General features: G+C 49.2%; 1 protein-coding gene across 11 annotated transcripts in view; it reads left to right on the top strand.

Annotated features, from left to right (window-relative positions):
- The first annotated feature begins 6176 nt into the window (after positions 1-6176).
- ADD1 (adducin 1) overlaps positions 6177-7952 on the top strand; it is a 92639-nt gene continuing 90863 nt past the window's right edge. For 2 of the 11 annotated variants that reach the window (XM_066573052.1, XM_066573061.1), the window contains exon 1: positions 6191-6410. The gene's annotated coding sequence lies outside the window, so the exon portion shown is untranslated. Of the gene's footprint in view, positions 6411-7952 lie in introns of all 11 variants that reach the window. The other 9 variants (XM_066573058.1, XM_066573060.1, XM_066573051.1 and 6 more) reach the window with 9 other exon arrangements.

Raw genomic sequence — 7952 nt, 5'->3', positions numbered from 1 at the left:
AAGCTGAATGAACCTGAGAGCCGAGTCCATGTGTCTTCCTAATAATGTGACTTCAGGACGGATCAAGAGATGTATACATGTGTGCCCAGATGATGAAAATAAAGAGCTGTAGGGGGCACTACGGAATAGTGTGAACGGAGCAAAACGGTTTCATCCACAAATTCACAGCTGTTGAGCAATTTTCCAAAACTCCAGCTGTAAAAAGGTGTTTGCCATGTTTATACAAAGCTGGTTATGGGTATATTGTGCAGCCATTACGGTCTTATCCTTCTATTTCTGTTGTCTCAAACATCACTATTTTCAGAGATAGCTGCCATATCCCTGCTGATATGCAGCTTGAAATATTTCCTACAATTCCCCACTTTGTACTTCCTGTGTGCGTCCCCACTAAGTGATGTCCTGCTATTGGTCAGCAGCCCCAAGGGCTGAAATGAAAAAAAGCTTTCACACGTGTGATTTTCTTGAGATGCGATATTGTTACAAATTGCGTGTATGTGAAGCCCATGCTTTCCAATGGGATCCTTCACATTAGCCGATGTAGGCTGCTGCATTAAAAAGAATCACGGCCGTATAGATTTGCGATATTTTGTAGCCCATGTTTCCCTATGGAGCCTTCCTTTGTGTTGTATCACCCAAAATTGTGGTTTTCATGCTACTGTTTGTCCACAAAAATAAGCCTAGCTGCATTAAAAAAACAATACATCACATAACAGGCGCAGTCCGCTCCGCCGCACTTCTCCTTCCGAAGCTCTGGCACACTTGTCTGCAGCCTTCAGCCAGCACTTCCTTGTCAAGGGGTTCAAAAATCCTGACTACAGGAAACGCTGGCTCTGATTGGCTGAACCGCGATGCTATTGAACCAATTACTGCAGCGCTCAATGAACCAATCACAGCCATTCAAGCAAATACAGGGTGTCAGGCCACATGGTACGTGTAGTGCACTATGCATGCTTACAACCTATTAATGATGCCATATTTCGATCCAGCGGGTTGCCCTGCACCTCATAGGTGAAACCCACTGGCACCCTGGGCTCCCCAGCATTCACAGCCGCACTGCATGTTACTGAAAAAATACAAGGTATTGGTTAATATTTTAGCCAAAATACACAACCCAGCATTAGGGGCCGGGATTTCGTGTGAGTTTCTACACTAACCTCACGCATTAATGAATGCAGATTTTGATTGCAGAATATGAGTGGTATTGGGCAGCAAATCAGTTGTTTTTTTGTTTTTTTTCCCCCAGGAGGCGCTGCCGGAGAAAAACTTGAACTGCCATATTTTATATCATTTTACCCATCTATAGACTCTGAACACCATGCACAAAAGACTATTTGATGGCATATACACCATCCCGCTCCTGTGGGTGCACGGTGGTGAAAGTGGATGCATTAAAGGGGTTGTCCAGCGCCGAAACAGGTCTTTTTTTTTTTTTCAACACCCCCCCCCGTTCGGCGCGAGACAACCCCGATGCAGGGGTTAAAAAAGGACACCGCAAAGCGCTTACCTGAATCCCCGCGCTCTGGTGACTTCTTACTTACCTGCTGAAGATGGCCGCCGGGATCTTCTCCCTCCGTGGACCGCAGGGCTTCTGTGCGGTCCATTGCCGATTCCAGCCTCCTGATTGGCTGGAATCGGCACGTGATGGGGCGGAGCTACACGGAGCCGGCATCCTGCACGAGCGGCCCCATTGAGAAAAGAAGAAGACCCGGACTGCGCAAGCGCGTCTAATTTGGCCATTAGACGCCGAAAATTAGTCGGCTCCATGGAAACGAGGACGCTAGCAACGGAGCAGGTAAGTGAAAAACTTCTGTATGGCTCATAATTAATGCACAATGTACATTACAAAGTGCATTAATATGGCCATACAGAAGTGTATAGACCCACTTGCTGCCGCGGGACAACCCCTTTAAGTTCTCCTGTTTTAATTCCGTGTTTCATCTCCTCGGGTGGTCCACATGCTGAGTCTGGTGGTTGTGTATCTGTGAATGGGAGCATCTCCTGTGCCTCTGGTAACTTCCCTAGTGAGACAAAAGGCCATAGCAATGTTAATGACATTTCCTGGCAGTAACAACAGGTACGACGGGCTCTCTATTCAGGTGAGCAGGAAGCCAAATGAATAGCAATGAGCCTGGATGCAAACCTATAGTCCATATCAGACAGGTTATCAGTGTGGGTGAATGTACACATATACTTCATAACACAAATCGGGAGAGTTATGAAGCTGTTGAAAAGAAATACTGCCTTAGTTGCCCATAGCAACCAACCAATCGCAGGGCAGCTTTCTTTTTGTATTCTGTGCTGGTAAAATGAAAGCTGCGCTGTGATTGGTTGCTATGGGCAATGAAGGTAGTTTTTCTTTTCGACTGTTTTATAACTCTGCCTGCAGTCTTTAAAACGCAAGTGGTATATCCTCGATGGGAATTCAACATGGGGATTTGGCTAGTGAAAAAGGCTAGCTGTGTGCGATTCCCCTGGTGTACATGTGCATAGTCATGGCAGGAATCGGCTGTGGATTTCTGCACGTTTTTACAGAATCTGTGCTGCAAAATCCACCTTGGATTCAGGGCTCCTTCACACAGGCATATTTTTTGCGTGCACAGAATTTGCGCACCCGATACACAGAGAATATAATCCATTGGGTTCAATGGGTTTGTTCACGTTTCCTTTTTTTTTCGTGGGCACGTGGAAAAAAACAAAACGCAGCATTGCTTTACTTTTGTGCGCAGTTGCGCACCCAAAGGTCCCCATAGAAGTCTATAGGGGTGAGCAAGGAGATGGGTAATTCCACTGGATGAGGTACATACCTGGAACTCCTGATGCTAAATAGCCATTTAAATCAAGACGGGTGCAAAAAGTACAGTAAAATACGCCAATACGCAAGCGGAAAAAACATTGCTCATGGTGCAAATAGGTTGCGCTGAGTCATGTGCAGTTGCACATTGGCCGTGTTAAAGGGGTTGTCCCGCAGCAGCAAGTGGGTCTATACACTTCTGTATGGCCATATTAATGCACTTTGTATTGTACATCGTGCATTAATTATGAGCCATACAGAAGTTATTCACTTACCTGCTCCGTTGCTGGCGTCCCCGTCTCCATGGTGCCGTCTAATTTCTGTGTCTTCTGGCTGCTTTAGACGCGCTTGCGCTGTGCGGTCTTCTGCCTGGTGAATGGGGCGGCTCCGGCGCGCTCGCGCCGGAGAGCTGGTCTGCGCGTCGTCATCGTAGCTCTGCCTCCGTCACGTGGTGCCGATCAGCCAATGAGGTGGCTGTATCGGCAGTGGAACGCAAGGAAGGAGAAGACAATCCATGGTGCACCATGGGAGAAGACCCGTGGTGCACCGTGGGAGACGACCAGCAGCGCCATCTTTAAAAGAAGAAGCTGCAGAATGCTGATGCAGGTAAGCGAGGTGTTAATTTTAAAAACTAACAAATGCTTTCTTTTTAACAGGGCAGAATGCAGGGGTCTATCGAAAAAAAATAAAATTTCGATTTCGCCGCGGGACAACCCCTTTAACCTTCAGACGAAACTTGTGGTGTCAACGTGCTCACTACCCCCGTAGGGCCTTAAAGGGGTTGTCCCGCGGCAAAATCGAAAAAAAAAATTTCCGATAGACCCCTGCATTCTGCCCTGTTAAAAAGAAAGCATTTGTTAGTTTTTAAAAATAACACCTCGCTTACCTGCATCAGCGTTCTGCAGCTTCTTCTTTTAAAGATGGCGCCGCGGGTCTTCTCCCATGGTGCACCGTGGATTTTCTTCTCCTGTCTTGCGTTCCACTGCCGATACAGCCACCTCATTGGCTGATCGGCACCACGTGACGGAGGCGTAGCTACGATGGCGACGCGCAGACCAGCTCTCCGGCGCGAGCGCACCGGAGCGGCCCCATTCACCAGGCAGAAGACCGCACAGCGCAAGCGCGTCTAAAGCAGCCAGAAGACCCCGAAATTAGACGGAACCGTGGAGACGGGGACGCCAGCACCGGAGGGGGTAAGTGAATAACTTCTGTTTGGCTCATATTTAATGCACGATGTATATTACAAAGTGCATTAATATGGCCATACAGAAGTGTATAACCCCACTTGCTGCCGTGAGACAACCCCTTTAACCCCTTAAGGACACGGCCTATTTAGGGCATAATGATGCAGTGATTTTTCTGGGATTTTCATCCCCATTTTTCAAAAGTCATAACTTTTTTTATTTTTCCGTTGACGCGGCCGTATAAGGGCTTGTTTTTTGCGTGGCTGAACTGTAGTTTTTTTTTATTGGTGCCATTTTTGGGTACATAGACGATATTGTCAAACTTAATTTTTTTTTTAAGACAGCAGGTAGAGAAAATGCATCAATTTTGCCAGTGTTTTTTTTTACATCAGTAATCATGCAGCATAAATGACGAAATACATTTATTTTTTTTTTGCGGTACGATTACGATACCAAAATTCTTTTTTTTCTTTAGGTTTGTCCACTTTTACGCAATAAAAGCTTTTTTATTTTTTGCAAAATTTTGCAAAATTTAACTAGAGATGAGCGAGTATACTCGCTGAGGCACATTACTGGAGCGAGTACTGCCTTAGCCGAGTATCTCCCCGCTCGTCTCTAAAGATTCGTGGGGGAGCCGGGAGGAACGGAGGGGAGATCTCTCTCTCCTCCCCCCCCGCAACTCACCTGTCACCCGCGCTGGCCCCCGAATCTTTAGAGACGAGCGGGGAGATACTCGGCTAAGGCACTACTCGCTCCAGTAATGTACCTTAGCGAGTATACTCGCTCATCTCTGCCTATAACTTTTTATTTTTCCATGGATGGAGCTCTGTGAGGGCTTTTTTTTTTCGTAACGAGCTGTAGCTATTCTGGGTACCATTTTGGGGTACATACGGCTTTTTTTGAATCACTTTTATTGTGTCATTTGGGGGGGGGGGGGGGGGGGCAAAATGAAAAAAAGTAAGCATTTTTCTTCTGTCTTTTAGGGGATTTCAGTTATTTTTTTTATACTAAGAGGGAAAAAAAGCACAAAAAAAAATCAATTTTATTTTGTTTTTTACTTTTTTGTTCCACTATTTCTATCCCTGTCCGGACTTGTACACTAGCAGCTTTCATCGCTATGATGAAGCAGTGTGGGACCTCTGTTCTGCAATGCCTTATTGCTTGGAATAGCGATCACAGGCAATGGCACAGCGGGACACCTGTAGCTGGCATCCTGTTGACAACCTGCCGGTCCTCTGCGATTACAACCCCAGAGAAGTGACCCGTCAGGGCGTTCATCCAGGGGTGCAGGGAGCATTTTACTCCACAAGTGGTCTTCAAAAGTGAATGCAGAGCTGCCAGTTCTGTACCTAATGGCTAATAGGCTGGGGTCACACGGGGCGTAAATACCGTGGAAATCTCGCGGAATGACCGCATTGAAATACTACGAGATTTCAGTGTCAGAAAGGCAGCTTCAGAACGCACGCCGTACGCTGCCAGTTTTGAAGCGGCTTCGCCACCTGCATTCCGCTGCGGCCGTCTCTTCCCATAGAGGAGAAGCCACAGTGGAGACGGCGATAGAATTGACATGCCGCGGCTTCGAATTCGTGCTGCATGTCAGTTTTAGCGTGGCCTGGCCGCAACGCATTTTTTGCAGCGTGTGGACCAGATTTTTGCAAATGTCGTCCACTTTGCTGCCTTATCACGGGATTAAAATTGGCGTTGCAATTCAGCCCAATGTGAACCAATACCAAAAATTGACACAAAATGAGTTTATTGTTTTCTTCAACCATGACTCAACATATAATTTTTATTTTTACACCTTTTTGACCTCTTTTTGCCCCATTGGTGGACTGAATGTAGTTTCTCGTTCTTATAATACACTGCTATACTGCATGCTAGCAGTGTATGACAACGCCTATGAAGCTCATATAATGGCAGTCACACTGCTAGTGACTAGGACTATGTCTAGGATGCACTGTTGCTCTTCCCTCACACGGCCAGTCGTTATTTAACGGTGCCGCCTCACAGCTCTGCGTCACAGCCCACCCTCTCTTCCCGCCTTCTCCATCCGGCCAATCAGAAGGCAGTATACTGTGAGCTCGGCTTGTCAAGCGGTTCAACCAATCCGCTCTGTCGGTTTTAGCCTCTGCAAAACCGCACCCGTCTTATCAGTGTGCGAGGAGAGCCGGGAGGACGGCAGGGGGCGCTGCGGGCTGGCTGAGGTGATGGCGATGACACGCAGAAGTAAATAGAGGAAGGAGCACCCTGAGCTGTCGGAGGAGGAGCCGGCGGGCCGTCCATGCGCAGAGCTCCGTACAATCCCGTCTGAGGGGGGAGCGGCGACCACTTATTATTCGGCCTGTGAGGGAGGGGAGAGGCTGTAGCAGACATCACACGGAGGGGCCGGAGCTTCTCCAGGGACACGGAGCTCATCCGCAGGGGCACCAGCCACGGTGAGTGGGGGCGCTAGAACGGATGAATGGAGGCTGCTGTGGGCACGGGGGTACCCCGGTGTGTGAGGGCAGCCTGCAGGCCCGGGCATATAGGTGCAGGCTGGTATAGAGGGCGCTGCAGGTGGCATCTCAGCGGCTGGGTGACAGATGGCCTGTGTGGAGGTATGCCTAGTGGCATGGAGGGGTGTGCGCTGGTAGACGGGTGCAGGATGGCATGTATAGGGGGCGTTTGAAGAGGGGTGCAGAGTGGTATTTGGGGTAACCCTGATCGCTGGGCACAGGGTGGCATGCAGAGGATGGGAGGTGCATGCAGGGTGGCATATGTAGGCTGCTGTAGAAGACGGCTGTCAGACACGTTGGTACCCAGGGTCGCCGTGAGAGATTGACACGTGAGGTGCACTGTGAGATGGGCACAGGGTGGCATGCAGAGGCTTCCTTTAGAAGGTGAATGTGAAGTGTGCTGGGTTACCCTGAAAGATTGGCACAGAGGCGGATTTAGAAGATGGCTATGTGGGCAACAGGGTGGCACACAGGGTTGCTTAAAAGATGGGCAAAGCGTGGCATATGGAGGCTGATGTGGAAGATGACAGCAAAGTGGCATACAGAGAGGCGGCCTTAGATGTCTGTGGGGGCAACAGGGTGGCACACAGTGTTGCTTGAAAGATGGGCACAGGGTGGCATGCAGAAGCTGACAGATAAAAGCAGGGTGGCATAGAGAGGCTGACGTGGGAGATGAGGGCTAGGTGACATACAGAAGATGCCTTTTAGAAGATGGATGCGCGGTGGCATGTAGGGCTGCCCTGAAGGCTTGCCACAGGGTGGCATACAGAGACTGACATGGGAGATGAAAGCAGGGTGGCAGACAGGCTGCCTTAGAAGAGGGAGGCAGGGTGGCATGAAGGCTTGCTCTGAAAGATAGGCACAGGCTGGCATGCGGATCTGACCTGGGAGAGAAACACAGGGTGGTACATGCTGTCTTAGAAGTTGAGTGATGGGCATGGTGGCATGCAGAGGCTGACAGAGGAGATAAAAGCAGGGTGATCTACGGAGCCTATTTTAGAGGATGGGTGCAGGGTGGCATGCAGATGCCCACTTGGGAGATGAACGAAAGGTGCTGCCTGTGGCGATGGATGCATAGTGGCATGCATAGTGGCATAGTGCCTCAGGAGATGGATGGGTGATATGCAGATGGTTGCAGGGCGGCATGTGTGGGTTGCCCAGTAAGTTGGGAACTGGCTGACATACAGGCCCTTCTCTGGTAAAGGGTTGCCCTGTGTATGGGTAGATGATGGCATGCAAGGGATGCCCTATGTTGGGATGCAGAGGCTGCCCTAAAAGATGAAGGTGAGGGATGTTCTGAAAGATGAACACAGGCTGCACTATAAGATGGGCACAGGGTGGCATGCAGAGAAGAGGCTGACCTGGGAGATGAAAGAAGGGCTGCTTTCAGAGATGGATGCATGATGAACTGTAGAGGCTACCCTACCAGATGGGTGCAGGGTGGCATGCAGGCGGTCACCCAGGGTGTTAGACACAGGCTGG

This window comes from Eleutherodactylus coqui, chromosome 7 (assembly GCF_035609145.1).
Source record: "Eleutherodactylus coqui strain aEleCoq1 chromosome 7, aEleCoq1.hap1, whole genome shotgun sequence".
In the NCBI taxonomy this organism is placed as follows: domain Eukaryota; kingdom Metazoa; phylum Chordata; class Amphibia; order Anura; family Eleutherodactylidae; genus Eleutherodactylus; species Eleutherodactylus coqui.
The sequence above is the reverse complement of the archived record's forward strand: the minus strand, read 5'-3'. Positions and strand labels throughout refer to the sequence as shown.